Source organism: Hippoglossus hippoglossus, chromosome 16 (genome assembly GCF_009819705.1).
Source record: "Hippoglossus hippoglossus isolate fHipHip1 chromosome 16, fHipHip1.pri, whole genome shotgun sequence".
NCBI lineage: Eukaryota > Metazoa > Chordata > Actinopteri > Pleuronectiformes > Pleuronectidae > Hippoglossus > Hippoglossus hippoglossus.
This window is the reverse complement of record NC_047166.1, coordinates 19,620,689-19,640,911: the sequence shown is the minus strand read 5'-3', so window position 1 is coordinate 19,640,911 and position 20,223 is coordinate 19,620,689. Positions and strand designations below refer to the sequence as shown.

Genomic DNA, 20,223 nt, shown 5'->3' with positions numbered 1-20,223 from the left:
ACTCATCTTCATCACACACACACACACACACACACACACACACACACACACACACACACACACACACACACACACACACACACACACTAACAAAGAGAAACAGGAGGTATAGATTGACTCATCGTGGTGGGAGTACGGAGCAGTGATTTCACGCCTGGTTGTTGGCTAACAAGGCTCTATGCTTTCTGCACTGCAGGGCCTGTTATTAAGTGTGTGTGTGTGTGTGTGTGTGTGTGTGTGTGTGTGTGTGTGTGTGTGTGTGTGTGTGTGTGTGTGTGTGTGTGTGTGTGTGTGTGTGTGTGTGTGTGTGTGTGTGTGTGTGTGTCATCAGCTGTGTGTGTGTTACCTGGGAGACAGACTTAAAGCCCCAGCACTCTGACAGAGAGGAGAGTGGTATAGTGGGAGAGTGGGGGTGGGGGGGTATCCTCCCAGTACCGTCCAGGCTCCTGTGAAGCCCAGCACCGGGTTTGTTTGGCAGCTTATTAACCCTTTGCGGTGTTTACCCAGTTGCAGCGAGTCTTTGGTCGTTCAAGAAAAACCCAGCAGCTGATTATCCCTACAAAGCAACCCAACGTCCTGGGTAATCTGATTATGTTGTTATGTTATTACTCTGTTTACTTGCTAAGCTGACTTCCTGATCCAAAGACAGAATTGTTGGCATTTTCACATGCTTTGCCTCCGAATAGCTCAGCGTCTTCTAATGAAAGATTAGAGTTTAACAGTTATTATGTACTACCTCCCTCTCCACTGCTGACTTTAAGCTCACCAGAAGTCACTGCCTTACTCTTAAACCTGCAGCCAGAGGCTAACGTAAAGATGGTGGATGGGCTGATATGAATCGAGAAAGCCGAAGAATTGTTCCTGCTTTCTAACCCATAACATGCCTCATCATGATGGTAGTTATTTTTAATCTCATCATATGATCCAGTCAGTGTGACCTACTTCTTTTACAATGGATATGAAGCCGATTGATTGATTGTATAAAACAATGTGAGGGTCCAGGCTGTTGTAACAGACACATGCAATCACACAGTATTAGTGTATGTAACAATAACGCATCCCCTCAGTGAGATTATAAATCTGTTTTACAGGAGCAGCAGCACATAGAACATAAAACATGGAGCTTACGCAAGGAAACATGGAGCACTAACATCAGAATTAATAAAATATGAAGAGAACAATCAAGTGTCTGATAAGATAAGCATTGACTTATTTAATAAACATCTGTCTATCTCTGAATGTGGAACACGTATCGCTACAATCTTTCATCTTATCAGCTTCCCTTTTTTGTGAATTGTTCAAGGGCCATTTGGACACAAGATACGTTCAATATTAATAAAGTTTGAATGAACAGGCGACCAGAGCTGCGGCTGGGACTCCTCAATGTAAGTGACGTGTTGTCGACCATGACAACAGTGCGTTCACAACAACAGCAACAACTGATTCTCCACCTGAACTTTGAATAAACAGGTGAACAGCTCTTTGTGCAGCAGCGGTGGTTAGGCATCAGGGCTACATGGCTCAATTACTGCAGATCACTTTTCATAAATAAAGTTGCAACCATGCACTACTGCAGACCAAGCAACAGCCCATTCCAAACAGGCAGGTTTAGAACAGCCACTGCACTAGTTTCATGAAATGTAGAACCAAATATGATGAGCTTACATCCCTAAAAAATACATAAAACACTAGCGTGGATCGTATTAAACATCAACTATATAACAGACTACAAAACACTAGCAGACAGACGGGTTTTGGAAGCATGAAATGAGATTACTTCTTTGCATATGTTTTTGCTAAATCATCTGGTCTTAGTAACTACTGCAGCAGCTCCCGCGCTCATCAGACTAGGAAATAGTGTGATTTGGGGTAAAATATGAATAAAGTCAATGTATCCAGCTGCTGCAGACTTTAATTCAGTCAGTGTTGACTCTCTCAGTATTCTACAAAAGCCAAGACCTCTCAAAACTTATCCAAGTTCTTCAGAGGCCTAAACTTAAAACATGTGAGATGCGAAACCTGGTATTTAGTGTCAAAGTCGCTTTTAAGCCCAACAACCGACCCTGATCTCCTCACAATGACCCTGAGCAGTGTAAGGATATCACACTTCCTGGATTAGGAAAGAATGTTGCCACTGGATGTTATCCAAGCAGCAATAGTAATGCATTGAGAATGACGGCAATGGTTTTAGCAGATACAGTAGCATACAGATATCTTGCATATAAATATTTGTACAAAAAGTAATTCAGCCAACATTCTATTTCTTGTATAATAGCATTATATTCCGGAGGCAGGGTTGTACATATATACTCTATAACTGTATAATCAATATAGCTATAGATTCACTCTAACTAATGAGCCAAATCACTGTTAACCCTTATATCATATGTCATGGGAATACACTCTTGGGCTCAGGATAAAACCATGATCCATAAACAATCACTGCAAAAGCAAACAGATGAAAACTACAATCGTTTTCTTTATTTAGGATTAATTCATTTAAATTGTATTTGTATGTCACATCACATATTATCTCAAGGCCCAGACGGGGGGTGAGAGACCAGGATCAGGTGTGTCATTGTATGAAAGCACAAACTGGTTGTTATATGACAATAAGAATGGTGATACTTATCATCAGCAGTGATGATAGCAGCGTCAGTTAAAAACAATATATTTATATATATTTAACAATAGGTTAATTGTGATAATAATAAAGTTATTAGGACCTGCTCCCTTATTAAAATCCCAGATTATCATTGGTTCCTCTGTTTATTGAATATCAGCAGTTGTTCAGCAGGACCTTCAGTCAGCAGCAGTGTTGGCCTTGACAAAGTGTTATCAGTGAAAGTGCGTCTGCCTGCTCGCTGCGGTGCTGTCTGATAATGATTTTTTTGTGTAAGCGGGATCTCTGGTGGTTTGTTATGGGCCGTGAGGGTTTATTCGCTCTTCAGTCTTTGGATTGGTGTGTGTGTGTGCATGCGTCAGCGCCGTGGGCTTGAAACAAAGTGACTGCTCTAACAGAAGGCACAATTACTGATTTTTTCCATTTTTTGGAAGCCAAAAATATCTCCTAATTGTTTGTGTAAGTAGCCTCAGACTGACTCGTGGGGGTCTCAGCAGGGGTGTATGGATGGAGGAGGGTGGAGGAGGAGGAGGAGGAGGGGAGAGGCGGGAGCAGAGCCATATTCTCATCGACCAGAAAATCCTCCTAATACACGATGTTTAGGTCTTTACTGTTGATACAGTCAAAGTCTTTAGAGTAAATGGCTCCAACTTCACTGGGCAAAAGTGAAAATATTATATTTAAAAATGCTCATCTTAACAGCCTCAGTGACAGACCCCATGCTTGGAAAATGAATTATACATATGCTTGATTAACCAGCTGAGTCCCTGCGCTCGATCCCTGAGCAAACACCAGCCTTTTGGAATAAATTAAAGCCCAATATTTCAGCTTCAGCATCAGCAGGAGCCTCTAAATAATTATGTAAATATGAAACAAATTTCCCAAGCAGATTTCCAGCTCTGCAATCCTCCTCCATCATTCTTATGCATACCCCATAAATTAACTAAACTATGCCGATCATTATACTTACACAAAATAGGCTAATTAATACACTTGACAATAGTGTTCTCCAGAGGGGAAGGGGGGGGGGGGGGCGGCTGAACTAAATCTTCATCACACAGAATCGTAAACCGGAGGCCAAACAGCAGCATGTCGAACTGCTCTCTTGTGGAATCTGCATGAGGACAAAAGATGGGGAATTTACAAGATGATCACATGCCTTCAAAAAAACGTCCCCTGTTTAATCATAACACAGTGTTCCTTGTACAGTTAGAGGAGTTAAAATAGAAGGAGTGAAGGATTTGGATCAAGACCAGCGCTGCAGCTTCTCATTTGGTTGTTTTTGTGTTTGTCTGCATTTCTATGTGCAAGAGAGAGGAACACAGAGCTCATTATCCAAACCTTCAAATTACAGTCCCTACCCGTCCAAATCCTTCCAGAAACTCCAGAAACACGTCCCAGAGGCCAGAGCACAACAGCACCAGTGCTGCTCCATAACACCATCTTCCTCAGTGCTGCATATGAATATGGATTATGGAATGTATGGCTGATGGGAGGGGATGGTGTTGGACTACCTAATTACATAGCGTGTTATAATGACCATCCTTATCTCATCGCACTCTCTTCTCCCCTTGAAAACATCTAACAAGGACAGAGGATGAATCTAATGTAAATTCACTGAGTCTTATTTTCTGCAGGAAAAAAAAGGCGTAAGGATATTCACGACTACGTGATTGGATTGAATGGAGAGTTTTTGCAGTTCTCTCTACATAAGAGAACGCCCCAGTTTTTGTAGGTTTACTCCCACACATTAGACTTTAATTACTGCTCCAGTGGGAGAAACCTGTTGACTTGCCAAACCACACATTTATTGGGCAACGCAAACACAGGCCAATAGAAATGTCCCCAATATGGATATGTCGGTGGACTTTTTGGTTCCTTGGTAGAGTGTCTTGCGTTTATTTGTTATTGTTAAGTCTGCTCGCGACCACAGTGTCTCTGAACCCTCTGTGAACCTGAAGAGACCAGCCCTGTTATGCTAGCATTCAGCCAAAGACGCAGGATTTGTATTGTGTCTACCCAGTATAATTGACAAATGAAATAGACTTGGGTTGAGGCCAGTAACTCTTGGCATAACTGGATGGTAAAGTAAACATCAAGTGGCTACTGAAAACATTTGGTCTGAACGTGTAGAAATAGATAGAAATAGGTATTTTCAAGCTTATTTTATCATTAACTGTAACCGTTTAGGCCTCAACAAAGCAGCTTGCACAGCTACCTACTGCAGCTGCTCCACTGTGATGGAGGAAGACACCATGTTAGAAAGCCTGTTTTGTGATGGAAAGAAAGCTGCCCTTGCTGCATATGATTTACCTCAAGCTTGTTTGAATTTTGAGCACATGTGCTGCAGTAACACATTTAATAATAATAATTCATTTTATTTATAGGCGCCTTTCAGAGCACTCAAGGTCACCTTACACGGCAGATAAAAACATAACAAACAATGTATCAAAAACATCAATAACTTGAAATAAAGTTAAAATAATTATAATTAGAAAATAATCATTTAAAGTAGACCGGTTTCAATCAAGTATGTATATGAAATGCTACATATACATTTTTTTTTTTAATGTGTAAAAATACAAATATTCTGTGTTGCATGTTTCAGGAATATTTTCTTTACACATTCAAGCTTGAACAGCGGCCCGTCGATACCATGTATGGCCAAACAATTCAAAATGTCAGGGTGGCTTTCAAAAAATGTTTTCTCAGGAATAAGATGTGGTAACCATGCTCCAGTGTGGGCACCACCCAGGCACTTCAGTCTCTTCAGCACAAGCTGTAATTCACTGCAAAACGACACCACAGCTGCCAGAAGGCCACCACAACTATCTGATCTTGCAGTTGTCCTCTCAGGGGCCAACCACCTATTACATATTTCAGAAACTAGGAACAAACTGATGTGTGCAATATATTCAGCGTGTGTATGTGGAGCCGGTACAAGAAGCCTTGGGTTAGGGTTAGGGGCAGTGGGGTAGTCACAATTTCCCACTGACACCACAGAGCTCCAAATTTAACCTCCTGGCTTCCTGGCTCTCTTCGCCTGGCCATACAACCCCAGAGCACTTGGCTGCAGTGGGACTCTCCTCTCCACACTGTCATTTCAATGCTTTATGGAGCTCAGATTGCAACAGCCCAGTGTTTACATTCACCTCTTAGGGGTTTTCATCAGAAAAGGAACAGCATTGTTGCAAAATGTTTTCTTCGTCTTGACACCGAAATACAGCAGCATGGTGATACTTTAACACCACAAAACCTCTCAGGGAGGAGATCGCAGCAAATGGTTGGTTGAACACCAGAAACTGACACATTCTGCCCATTCTGTTTTCCAACAAGTCAAATTGAAACCATGAAACTTTATTTTAGCCCTAAACCAAACCATATTCAATCATACGAATCTTTTTATAGCAGTCAACTCTGTGTGAACATGGAAAAAACGTTTTGATACATTCTATTAGACAAAGATAGGTAAGGCTGTGATTGCTTTTTGTCAGGACACCTCACTGTGCATTACACGACTAACTTTATTTTGATTAGTACTCACTGGCTGAGTTATCCAGAACAGATCTTGCTTTGTGCTAACTCTCTATGTAAAGCTAATGCAGTGCTATTGATCTCACCACCAGAATGCACACCTCGCATGTGGACGGTTAAGTTGTGGCTCATTTCAAATATGTAAATGTATGTAAAGTTATGTAAAGTTATGTAACTGCACCTGCAGTGGTAAGATTACACGTTAGTAAACTACAACTGAGCAAACATATATATATTAAACTTCATTAACAGATCGTTCCGAGCAAATAAAGCTATACTCAACGTCAATTCTGAGGGGGAAAAGTAAATACGTGTGATATACTGTAGATAGATACAATCACATGATTTATTGATAACAAACATTCAATGTAAAACAAAAGGGATTATCTATAGTAATTTGTTGTGCACATGTAGATAGTTAGTTTAATGCATGTTAAACTCAGAGGATCATTGAGATCTTTGATTCATGTTTGTGGTGCGTTATAAAATATTAAGCCGTCGTAATTTGAATTTGCAAAGTCTTCACTTCAATATAAATATTTTATGATGTTATTTGTTTTCTTCTTGTCAGAGTGAGTGAATTTCTTCAGCAGCAGAATCACAAGTTTCAATGTGCTATAAAACCACAAACAATCTAAAGATGTGTCCTCTCTACTGAACGTGATACTTTCCTGCTGCATGTTGAGTAAAGACCTCCTCCAGATGAACCAGCATCGTCATCAAACAGTCCACAGTGTAGATCAGCAGGTGCTCGTAGTCCACTGGAGGCTCTCAGACGTTCACCCTCATCACACATTGAATTACAAAATATGTTATAAATATGTTAAGAATCACCTTGCCAGGTATTTCTCTGAGCATATTCTTGAGCTCCAGAGGATGAACCGTTAACATGTTGGACAATCCACTGGCTTTCACATGAATTGAGATGGCTCAAGTTTTGATAAGGAGTAAATCAGCTGTGGATATTCATCATTGCCAGAGGATGAAATCTATTGTTTTTCTCATGTTTCCAACAAAAGGCCAATATTTCAACTCACAAGATGAAAAATGTCAAAATGTCAAAAAGAGGTTGAGATACAATTTAATTAACAGATTTGTAAGCTGACGAGGATGAAATGTTTTAATTGCAAGGACTAACCTTTACATTTTTAATTATCAGTTTATTTATTTTATCAAATCTAATGGTAAGGCTATAGAAAAATCATCAGTGGTTGCCGACTTTGTCCAACTCTTTAATCTTGTGTGGTGTGATGAACATTGCAGCCTCCAGGGGCTGCTGTAGCAGGACTGTTTTTCTTGGCACAGTTGCGTGAAATGCAGAAAGATGCAGATTTTGCTCCGACACACTGAAACAGCTACTGAATCTGTCATGGGAATGGTGATGAATTTAATGGAGCCTTTGACTACAAGCTTGGCAAACGCTCAGCTGGCTCAACAAAACTAACTGCCCTCGAATGAAACACCCTAACTTGTAACCAAGCCAAGTTTCCAGAGGGCTTTGTTCTACCCAATAGCAGCCAAAGGCCTGCAATCAGGCGTATCTTATAACAGAAGGGACTCAACAAATATTCATGTAATTACTAAATAATAACTAGTAAATAGCACGATTCAATTCTTCAGTTATCACAATAGAATGTTATTGCCCTGTGTGCCAGTGATTCTTGTGAACTGACAATATGTAACGAAAATGCAGTAAACTTATGTTCTTTTTTAATTCCAACAGTCAAGATGTAAACATACAGACAATATTATCTGTTCTTAACAACAAACATGACAAAACATCCTAAATGAGCCGAAGTCAGGAGAACAATTTCAAAATGCAATCATATTTGTTTGGTGATGCCCCAAATTAAAATAACTTGATCGTTATGAAAAATGTCCTTAAAAATCAAGTTTTTCTTTTGTTGCATAAAATTTAGATTTTTTTTTTTTTTACATTAATTGGTTGAGTAAAATGTCACATCACCTACTGGGTTGAAAGCATTTGGCACAGACATTTTTGCGATCAGTTTGGAGGATCCTCTGACGTTTCTTCCTGCACAATCAATGACAACATTTCAGTTTGTCCAACACTTCAGTTATGACCAAAGGTTCCAATTCAAAGCTCTGCAGGATCTAGGTATAGATCCTCACTGAGTTGCAGCCAGTAGAAACTTTATTGTGCTAAAAATACAGACACACACATGCTCTCAAATGATGAAATCACAGCTAACTAAATCTTTTTGTTTGAGCTTTGACCAGAGAAATATGATTTATTAATGTTAATAAAGAAGTTAAAATGATCAGTTGGCTGCTGATGGAGCGAATGTTAGGAGGGGGTAAGGGAAGGGGTGAGGTGGTGTCGGCTGACTGAGTCTCTTTGTATTGTCAACATGGTCTTATAGGGAAGTCGAACACACCCAGGCTGTAAGAGGACATCAGCTCTACATGCACCATATACTGTCTCCTCTGCTCAGATAACAGACATTATAGACCCGCAGCCTGCCGGGACTCAGACCTGAAACATAAGCCCTTACCATTCATTAAACCTGAATTGTACTGAGGCTGATTTACAGGCCGATTGAAAATACCTCCCCTGCAGAGACAAGTGTTCCCATGCTGAGCAATGCACCAGAGGAACATCTCCAGGATCAAATACACAAAACAGGGTTATTTGTTCTCTGCATTAGGGCCACTGTAAAAAAGTTTATGTCTACACGCCCGCTATTTTACCAGCTGTAAATACCCCTCTCCGTTTCTTTACCTTAGGTTTTCATCCTAGTTTGGCTCCAAAAGCAGTGTTTGACTGGCTAAATCGTTTTATTATTACTTCCTTTATGGTTTGCTTTTTTATTCTTAAGAGTGTTACAAGGATCATCATCAAATGTGACCTTTCAAACGCCAAACATAATTTCGGTGATTGTAGTCAGAGATCTCCTGAACTTCCATCTTTCAATCTGTCCACAGCACCTCTTCCAAAATCACCTTATCCAGATGTTGCTTTGCAGATTCACAGGTCACAGATAAGGTTTACTTATGATGCCTCTTCCACATAGACCATCTTTGTGCATCGTGCTGGAAAGTGAAATGGTGTGCCAACACTCCCATGACAGATAAACCTGCACCATTTGTAGTCATGTACGGTTTTTGCTTTGTCTTATCTTTCATCTGGAGGTTTTCTTGTTCTTCCAAATAGTGTAATGACCTCCACAGTTTACTTTAACGGCCATTTGTCAGTAGAGCAAAAGCTCCAGCTTTATCAAAGTGCTTCCACTTTCCATGCTCCGAAATACCACTAACATGCTGATGCTGTACGTCTGCTATGAACACATTGTAAGTTTAGCTGTGGAACTTTCATCAGATGACATTTCCTAAGGGCACATTTTTTAAAGCCCTGACAATTTCTTTCCACTTTCCCTCAAAAATGAACGCAATTTGTAATTTTCCATTGAACAGTGACTGTGTACACAAATATTGAATGTATACTGTGTACATATATGGGTATACAGCGTGAGAGGCAGTAACAGTGAGACCTCTGCTGTATATGCCAGACACCGGCTTCTCATACAATCTCGACTTCGACAAATTATCTGCTGCTCCTCTCTGCTTTAACATCTATCACCCATACTTGCCTCTTATGTGACAAATGCACTCACCCAGCGTTTTCTCCTGTGTTTTCCTTCCCCTGTCACATTCCAATCTGCGTCCTCCGCCCTCCTCTCACTGTTTCCATCACCTCACGTAAACTCCTGTATAGGGAAAGTCATCCAGGCCCCCGACAAGAAAAACATGACCCCCAAACAAGGCTTGATGGAATGGGAACCTGGCAAACCCCAGGAAATGTGTATGTTTGCAGTTTCCACTCAGGGCATTCTCTGACCCTCAGTGCACACTCATGACCACAGCACCACACAAGCTGAGCTGTGGAATGGTGGTGATTCTGCTTTAACAGCACATAGGAACTTACCATGCATTTTAAATGGGCCATAGTGTCAAATATCAGTATCCTGGGTTTAATGTGCCATTGTGGTCTACCTTCCATTTAAGAACCACTCCCAACCAACCAGCAATACAAATGTGTTTCTGCAGGAAAAACACACTGATCGTACTTTCAAATCTTTCACTGGATGCCCTTCATCGTTTGAACCATCTCAGTAGAAAGTCTTGTCCACAATGTTCCGTAATGTGTTCAAAGGGCAGCTGTGTCTGAGCAGAGAGGCTCTCTGGATCTACCACTTGTTAACTCGTGTTTGAATCTTGAACTTATAGTTGTGAATGTGCAGGGATTCAGTGTCGGTGCAGAATTTGTTCGGTGATGCCATTCCAGTTATTAACTGCTGATTCTGGAGAAATGGAACAGAGAGTGTGCTGCCAGGACATGGGGTAATAGGAAACACATGAATGTGCAGCACACTGTAGAGTAGGCTGTCTATGGTACAAACCTGTGTGTGTGTGTGTGTGTGTGCGTGTGTGTGTGCGTGTGCGTGCATGCGTTGTGTGTTGTGTCTATGCATACTTTAAAGGCTAATATTCAGTCACTTAGGCAAGAGAACCCAAGAAGAAAGTGTTTGTGTTAGAGCAGAGAGAACTGGCAAGTCTGCAAGCTGTGGAGCTGAGTGTTCATTTTCCCTTTTTCCTACCAACTGGGTCTGGAACACAGAGGCACAGGCACAGGGAGGACTTTGATTTTTACTCCTATCCACTTTGGTGTGTTAGCGCTGTAAGCCATGAGCATGAAGCTAAAACAACTTTCCCAGCTAAAGAAGCAAAGTGTGGCTCAACGGGCAGAGCCTCTGTGGAATCTGTTGTTCATGTAGCAGGAGGCCCCTGAGGTGCTGCCTCACCATAAGCCCTCCTGTTCATTCTGCTTTGTCTTACTACGGCGAAATCAGGAGTAACCCGAAGGCATCTGTCTGCTTCTCTTCATCCATTTGTTGTTGGTTTTTTAGACTTTTTATATCTCAGATAACCTTCCACATCAATTTATTGTTCCCACACATTTGCTCATAGTTAGTAATGTAATTGGTCAATCTCTGAGGCCATTGGCTATCGTCTGATGATGAATTCGTCTCTGGGGGCATCGGCCAGTAGTTTAAGGCGTCCGATGTAGACAGTGCACATTTTTACGTGGCACACAAGGTTTAGGGTGATGTGTCAGTGAAAGGTCAAAAGAAGGTAGCATCTTAAGCCATTTGCAGACGTGTCCTGCTGAGGATCTCTGGAGAACTGGGTCTGGACTTTCTCTGCAATTAGATTTCAATCTTTATGGCTCCTCTTTTTCATCTGGAGATATTTATGTTTCCTTTTTTTTTAAAATTTTGCATCTGTGTCATCAACTCGCTCGCATTGAATCCAGCGGGTGATCCCCTTCTGTGCGCTCACATCGGATTCTACAGACTTTCTGCAGACTCTACACTAGGGTGACAGGTGGAGAAAGTCCGCAGAAAGTCTGAAAGCAGCTTTAACGTTGACTGTTTGGTCCTCGTGTGTCTTAATTGTCTTCATTTTATCCATGTTCCTGTCATTTCAATTCATGGTCAGTATTTGGTTGTTGCTGCAGCTCAGTTTAGACTGGCAGCTGGGCTCTGCACAATGACCAGGGTCAGTACTGCAGCAGATCCTCAGAACCAGGCCCGTCTGTGTGCCACTGTGTTAGCTTTACGCCTGATCAAAAAGGGTCCTTTCCTTGTTAAATAAGTGGCCTCTGTGTCAGTGAGGTTTCTACTAAAGAAACATATTTGTCTTGATTCATATAAGCAGTCAAATACGGCAACAAGCTGCAGAAAATCACTGTGTGCACAATGTCCGACCATGTGCACTGACCACTGAACATTCTCGCCTGTTAACTGTTAAGAGAAGCATTTACTGTGTCTCCCTCCCTGATTGTGTTTACTATAAATATGCTGTGGAGACAGTGGAGCGTTTATTTGTTGTGCATGAAGCAGCTCAGCACAGACCTGCTCACATTCTTCTAAACATCACTGGAAACATTTAAAAACTCAAATTCCAGAAAGTTCAGATTTAACATATGGAAAAGTATCTTTATGTTACAATCATTCCAAATCCTAAATGTGTAATCGCCCACATCAAATCCTAAATGAAGCCCTATTCACCCTCGGTTACACACGCACATACTTACACAAAGAGGTGTCAGAGAGCAGCTTATTGAACCATCAATTCCCAGTTCAGGGTTTGCCATGTGGGATATTTAAGGGCAGCCTGACTTAGTTCATTAAACAAGATCAGACAAAAGGGGACCTCCCTGCAGGGACAGCGGTCAGACCTCCGACCCCAGGCATGACCTCCGACCCTGAATAGTCGGGATGTAGAGAGATTCGGTCTTTATTCAGTCCGGCTGGTTTGAAAAAAAAACTGAGTAAAGCCAATGCTGCAAATGGCTGAGCCTGGATTTCACATTTTCATGATTTCTTTTTTTTTTGGAAAAACAAGTTGCTCCAGAAAATCAACAGTAACCATGTTACTGATCCACTGTCTGCGGATTTTATGCTGCCCATCTGGGGCTTATTAAAATTTCCACAAGTGCTGTTCCCTGATAGCGATAGCTCTTTAATAAATCAGAAATCAGGGAAAGTTGTGCCTGCTTAAAAAAGACATGATTAATAATAGAAAATGGTGGGGGGGGGGAGCAGAAGAAAAAAGAAGATGAGCATTGTGGACAGCAGAATTTCACTATGACCTGTTATTAAAGTTCATGGTATCTACAGAGACATTTGATTTAGAGCAGAAACAAGTCTGTTGCAATGATGTACTGACCTGCAGGTCAGCATCCAGAGATTTACTTTATTAAATTCCTTCCCACCTTAGACTCCCACTGTGCCGTGTTTTGCAAGAAACAGCCAAACGAGAAGGAAAGAACTTGACTTTGTTTCAAAGCTGTTCAAAGATGTGTGCGGTTGCACTGATGTTATAAAGGACATAACAAGTAAAAAATCTGTTGCTTATTTTTGTCTACATGTATTGAGTGGATAGAAAAAAACGATCACAATAAATCCGTACATTTCAACCAAATAATTTTTGTCAATATACTAAAAAGTTGTTTGATGGCACATAACAGTAACTTAAAGTGTTGTTTGCATGTTAGTGGGCTAATCAATGTTCCTTGATTTTGTGGCAAAACCATCAAATATTCAAATGAACAATAAATTCAGGAACACAGGATTCACTCACACATCCCATTCCCATATAAAAGAGAAAGTGCAGGATTTAAAAGTGCAAAAGAAAAAGACAGTAGTGATGGAGAGGAACTGGAAGACTCTAGTAGAAAAATATTTCCCATATATGTTTACCTGGGACATCCAATACTTAATAACATAAGTTAATATAAATGGTAAAATAAGGAAAATATGAACAAGAATGATTATTATAAAAACATAACATACAGCATCAGCATGAAGACCAGTACTGAGGATACTTAAGTAATTGCTTTGTGCTCTTCAAGCTTAAATTGCTCCTAAATGAATCTGCATTATTATAAATGTTTGCCAAAATACAAATACATTTGCAGATATAAAAATAGGTGATGAGAATCTAACTTCATGTGGGAAAAAAAGTCAGAATAACACTACTTTCAGTAATACATTTTGTAAATTATGACTTTTATTAGTAATTTAGTTTTTTCTTATTGTTGCTTTTTTCAACACAGAGCAATTTAAGGATTTCACTGTTGAGGGGGAGGGTGCTTCTGTCAAAGGACAGCCAGCAGCTGGCCACGCCTGCTAAGTCCTCCCGACAAAACCCAACCACCAGCTCCATCTGCTTTCCAAGTGGAACGCCCTGACACACACACACACACACACACACACACACACACACACACACACACACACACACACACACACACACACACACACACAGAATATTCTGCGCTCTTTGAGCTCAAGCGAGTGGATGCGTACATCTGTTACACCAGATCCCTTATAAAACAATGAAATGTGTGTTGACTTATAGAGTCTATGACAGTGGATTTAGGAGATGACACCTGTCACTCACACACAGAGGACACTACTACTCTGCTTCACTGACCTTCAATCTGACAGCTGAGTTTCCATGAGAGGTTTTATATAAAGATATCAAGTGAAGTTAGTGTTGTCCTGCTTCGAGAAAAAGAGTGTAAGAAATCATACAGGTTACTGCAATGCTAACAGAATGTACCTACTATATAGGAAAGAGTACACTGTACAATATAAAACAAATACACTTTGAAACACACCGGCACAGATGAGTTATGACTTGTAGTTGAAACTCCAGTTGAAATTGGGGTCGGATCCTTGACGTCAGACTTTCTTTTGACTTGCAAAACAAAGTTTTAATTCTATACGTGCCGTAGATTAAAAACAATCTAAAATACATAATCCCTTTAAAATTCTGCCCTTAACCTGTCACCTTCTCTCTCTCACCAGCCAACAGCCTTAATTATACTGTAGCATGATCCCCAAACACATCTGTCCAATCCCGACCTTCAGACATTTACAAGGGTGTTAATGTTCCCCTGCATTTACTGTGAGCGTAGAGACACGTGTACACGAATGGACACACGGACACATAATGTATGTCTGGAGTCAGATAGCTACAGGAGCAGCAGATTAACATGGTGCTCATCCAACACTTGAGATTCCCAGCATATACAGGCCTGTTTCCACTGGGAACTGACTTCCCAAGCCTGGGCAAACGACACACAGAGAAAGAGAGGGAGAGAGAGAACCAGAGGAAGAGAGAGAAAGAGAATGTGAAGGAGCAAACAGGAAAGTCAGGGTGGAAAGGGACCTGACAGAGGAATGCATTATTTATCAATCCACAGCTCCCTCCTTCATCCTTTACTCCTCCTCTTTCTCTGCTCACGCCTCCCCTTGTTCTTCTGTGCTGGACTCTCTCCACCTCCCAGTCCTCTACTCCCTCTTGCTCGACATCCCCAAGTCTTTCCCTTTCAATCTTTTAATCCCCCTTCTCCTCCTCCTCCTCCTCCTCCTCCTCATATTCAACTCACTCTTGGTCATCTTCCACTTTCTCAAGCTTCTCTTTGTACTTATACTGAAAACAGCAACACCACAGACAGAAGCCCCCCCCCCCCATTATTGGTAGCTTGTGAATTACTACAGTGACATCATCATTATCATTGTGCATATTTTTTATTGATGTGAATCTGCAAATTGCAACTAAAGTTATCAAATAAATGGAGTAGAGAAAAATGTTCGCTTGTGCACTGTGATATAGTATGTGTTTATATAATGTTTATATAGTCAATATATCCAATGTAAATCAAAATACACTGAAATTAGTTACGTTTCATCACTGAATCTTCAAGCAATTAAAAATAAAACACAAAATATTTTATTTCTCCATCATCTGGTCTCGGCTGCAACTTCTGACAGGAACATGAGAGACCAGTGGCCAAGACAAAGAGAGTTTAAAATTTTTTTTTTTTAAAGTCTCTGACTAAAAGTCAGCTGAAATATTTGTCATGAGACGACATCAGTCATGAGTCAGACCGTCAGAAATCCGCGGTAACATCGTCTAATCAGCCAGTGCATCATAAAATCTTTTTTTTGTCTCACTAACAAACCAAAACCTTGGAGCTAACTGCTGATTTCCACCATGCACTACTTCCTTGTACTTTTTACAATCTCAAATGTTTTAATAACAGAATGTGTTTCTCTCTTTTCTGTGTTTCAGGTTGCCGGTTTAAAAAAACCTGAAGATGCTGAGATTGAGGAACCAGATGAATGAAAGAGCCCCAGTTCTCTTTATTTATTACCTTCACAATGTTTATGTGTGTGTTTGTATGTGTGTGTGTGTGTGTGTGAGAGAAAGAAAGAGACACTGAGAGAGAAAGAAAATTGAGAAGATATGAATGCATTATTGCATTATGAAGGGTACGTAAGATTTCAGTTTATTATTTGCAAATTTTGTTTACTTTTTATAAGGCTCCAATAACTCATATATCATTGTCACAGTATAAGCGAAAGGTCTTTACTATTGGTACATATTGTGTTTTGTGTTTGTAACTAGCCTCCTATTTAAGAATGTATATTTGTACGTATGATATACTCATCTAGAAACTATACAATGGACAGTTTTAATATTGTTTCATCTCCTCACCATTAAACTGCTCTGCCAGGACACATAACACGACAAACACATATCAGAGACATGCATACGAGCAAAAATGCATCTTGGAAATAAGATGCATAGATTGAAAGACAAATTGGTTAGTTTTCTGTTTTCTAATCTAATCTCTAGTGAGTGGAAAAGCTACGGTTCTAATAATAGTGGCGGGCTCTCAGGGGGTGGAACACATCCTCTGGCAGCCATATTGGAGGTCCATGGTGCTTTGGTACCTGAAAGCAGCTGTAAATGTATAACTTGGATGACCCAGCAGTTGAGACGTGGGTGATTTGCATCTGCTTTAGTCAGATCATCATTTTAGCATCACTCAGATTTAAACTTTGTATCTGTCCCAAGCTGAGTGGCTGAAGGTCTCATATCTGGACATTTGAGTGAATGCATTTTTACAGTTTTCACTATCGTTCTCATCAGTTTTTAAAATGCTGAGATTGAGATACTGCACTAAAAACTGGGTGCGGTAAGTAGACAGGTCAAAGTTAAGTTAAAGTTCCTTACAATGGACAATTTAGTGAATATGGATTTATTATTTCTGAATCTGATTTGATACTGGTACTAAAATGGTATCTCAATCGATCAGAATCAGAGGACACAAGTGAGAACTTGCTTGTAGGAAAAAACATTAGTAATACAATTTGTCCTTTAAATTTCCTATGGACCTCCATGATGGAACCCCATCTGGCTGATATGAGCTTTGTGTTGCAAACGAAAAGCCACTCCAACATAAATGATCTCTGCAGGAGATGTTGACGGTGCACACATACCAGGGACTGCACCAACCTGTATATGTAAGAATATAGGCTATAGACGCAATAACGTAATGGACAACAGCTGCAAGCGTGTGCGTCTGATAGAGACGTGTGTGTGTGTGTTTGTGTGTGTGTGAGAGTGTGTGTCCTCGTGAGTGTATTAAACATGGGCAATAGCAAAGCATTGGTGCTTCCATCCATGTAAATGAGCTAATGTACAAAATGTAAAACACCAAGGCAATAGGCTGTGCGGCGTGTTGTTTGATTTGGCCCACGACAATCCTCCCCTTCACTTTATGTGATACCATCAAAAGATCTGCAATATTCTATCAGAAACAGATGATCTATGTCAATAACCCCAACCCTGCGTCCAGCTCATGAGTCACATGTTCTATTGAACTGGTGCTTTTCTTTTCTGATGAATTAGGCAAATGCACAGGTGATTCCTGTACAGTGGTGTGTATGTGCAGTATGAGTAATTGCGGCGGTGAGTAACTTTGATCAGTCACTCCATCGCCAACATGTCCCCCCACCCCCCCCATATGTGTGCCCCTCAACATCCTACATCTTCTCAGTGTTTTTAAACTTTTTATGACGCTACAATGAAGGTATAACCTAGTATCATCTGCAATGATGTTTATACTGTTTTTGATCTTTCTTTTGCTGTTTTGTGTGAATATATCTGAATATTACAGCTTAGACATATGGTAATAATTGTGAAGTACTATCAATTCAATGGCTTCCTCTTTATCAATCAGATTGATATTGACTGAAACACCAATATTGGCCCAACACTGCTGATTAGCCGGAGAGATGAGGCTGCAAATGGGAGGCAATGGAGCATTGGAAACTGTGGATACTTGTCATGTCACTCCATGGCCTTTTAAATACACACGTGTGTACGCATGCACGCACACACACACACACAAACACACACTATTATAATATAGATGTCTTGCCTGCTTGGATAAACTACCTTCACCTACATTGTCCTTTTAGCTACAGTACAGTATAACCCTGCAGCCCCCCTACCCCCCCCCACAAACCCCCCTCCAGCTGGTATTTGTTTTGCAAGTTGTCACATTTAATGGATAGGTTCAGATTTTTACTCGTCCGTCTCGACACATCACATAATTCCATCCCTCTTCTTCTGTGATATAGAGATGTTGTCAAAATCTACAAGGCGAGAGCTGTTCAAAAATACATTCCAAAGTTCAGCTGTAGCTCAGATGAGGCTTCAGCAGCCAGTTGTTACTCACCTGGGTTTAGGTGGAATTGGATTTTATTAGGTGCTGTGATGGAGTGCCCAGGTGGTTCTGTTGCAGGGGCTGGCAGCAGGCAGTCATATTAGCTTTGAAAACGTGATAAGTGGATCGAGGCTCAAATCTAAGATGTTCTTTGTTTCTTCTCTACCCTGTGGTGTCCTAAATAACTTGATTTGATTTGAAATTCTCATGCTACTGCTTATTTGGTTACATCTGAGTGGCACACAGTAACTAGATTACTACATGAAAGAAACATAAATGTCATATTTCCATCATACTTTCCTCATGCTTTTCCAGAGTTTGGGTTGGAATTAACGGCACCGCACTGGAGAACTGTTACCACCAACTGTTCTTAATCTGGTTGCAGCCCTGGTTGTGCTGATTTTCCAAAAACCATTGCATGGAAACGTTGCTGCTGAATATTAAATTTGACTAATCTTTTGAATGCATTTGTCACAGAACAAGGACTGTGGATTTTGTCCTCTATCCTAACTCTTATCCTGAGTAACTTATCTTTTAAAGTAGGAAAAGCAAAGATATACAATTGGAGTTTTAAAACACATTATCATAAATGTGGGCCAGTCTTGCTTTTTTTGACCACAGAGAGCAGCGGCTTTGGGGCAAAACTTTATAATTATGGGATAAACTCTCCCCAATAGTGTTTTGAAAATGCACTTTAAAGATAAATCACTTAGCCCTTACATTCCAGCCTGTATGTCAGTTTTAAGCACTTCCTTTGCCCTTATTGATCAAATTAAATATATATAGGTTTTCCTGGTCTCAAAAATTTGAAGCCCACTGTATATGCAACACATAGGCACCCTTGCTTTGCCTTAGGCAGAGTCAACCAGCCCCTCTTACAAATGTTAATATTCTACCCGGTTTTGAACCGTTAGCACAGATTGAGGAGAGCTTGTAGAAATGCTGTTCTCGAACTTATCTCGTGGCTTTCCAGTGTCGTCCCCAGGCTGTGATTGTGCAGCGCAAAAAAAAAAGAAATGGGGAGGAGAGGTGGCGGGTAATGCCAGTAAAGCGGCGTGACAGTACACACTAAATACCATCGAACTGTACCCAGCCTTGCGTGGCTTTAAGGGATTGCCGACAGTATTAGCAGCTAAATAATTATTTTTGGTGAGCCACCCCCCCCCACACACACACACACACACACACACACACACACACTAACGCCTGTCCCCCACAACCACCCCAACGACACTCTTACTTCTGTGGAGCTCTGTCAGCCTGCAGTCTTGTGTAAAACTTTGGATTCCTGAGTGGGCCGAGTTCTTAATGGCACTCGGTCCAACCCTTGAATGTTCCACATGTATTTCATATAAAGTCCAGTGAAGGGAAAGACTGTGTGACATTGCACATTTAGCACTGTGAGATGAGACATTAGAAAATCAACACAAATGTCAAAGGTGGAGATTGAAGAAGCAATGACACACTTTGTATGAAGTGAAACACAGATGCTTCCATCATGTTTGTATACAGGGTTGCAAATGTCCTCTTACTGCTATCAAAGAGAAGTCGTATATGGATATACATATATGATGAATATAAATATGAGATATTTTTGGCATTCTTTATCATGTGGATAGAAGGGGCGTCGGTTGAGAAACATCCAGCCTGCATCCTCGCTGTGCTGAGCAAAGAATTTATGTTTCAACAAGGCTTCTCTCTCGTTTTATTTTTCTTCTTGTATGCTGCACTGACAAATTCACCATTTTGACATGTGGTTTGGAAAACAGAAGTGTCATCAGTCACTTCATCAATTGAAACAATATATTATACAGTAGAATAGCTGTTGCATTTATTTGGTACAACCTGTATGTAATGTTATTATGGAAGATGTAATGTCCTTCTGTAAATGTTGTTTAATGTTGTTTTACCTGAAATAAAATTGATTATATGATTCAGATGCTTCAGTGGA

General features: G+C 40.6%; 1 protein-coding gene and 1 long non-coding RNA gene across 3 annotated transcripts in view; both read left to right on the top strand.

The window, feature by feature from the left end:
• The window catches only part of cdk14 (cyclin-dependent kinase 14), a 147,792-nt gene extending 131,194 nt beyond the window's left edge, over positions 1 to 16,598 (top strand). For both annotated transcript variants that reach the window (XM_034609818.1, XM_034609819.1), the window contains one exon: positions 15,827 to 16,598. The gene's annotated coding sequence lies outside the window, so the exon portion shown is untranslated. The remainder of the gene's footprint in view (positions 1 to 15,826) is intronic.
• A 213-nt stretch (positions 16,599 to 16,811) lies between these two features.
• Positions 16,812 to 20,223, top strand: LOC117776172. Its single transcript, XR_004616405.1, has 2 exons — positions 16,812 to 17,406; positions 17,480 to 20,223. It is a non-coding gene; the product is annotated as an uncharacterized LOC117776172 (long non-coding RNA).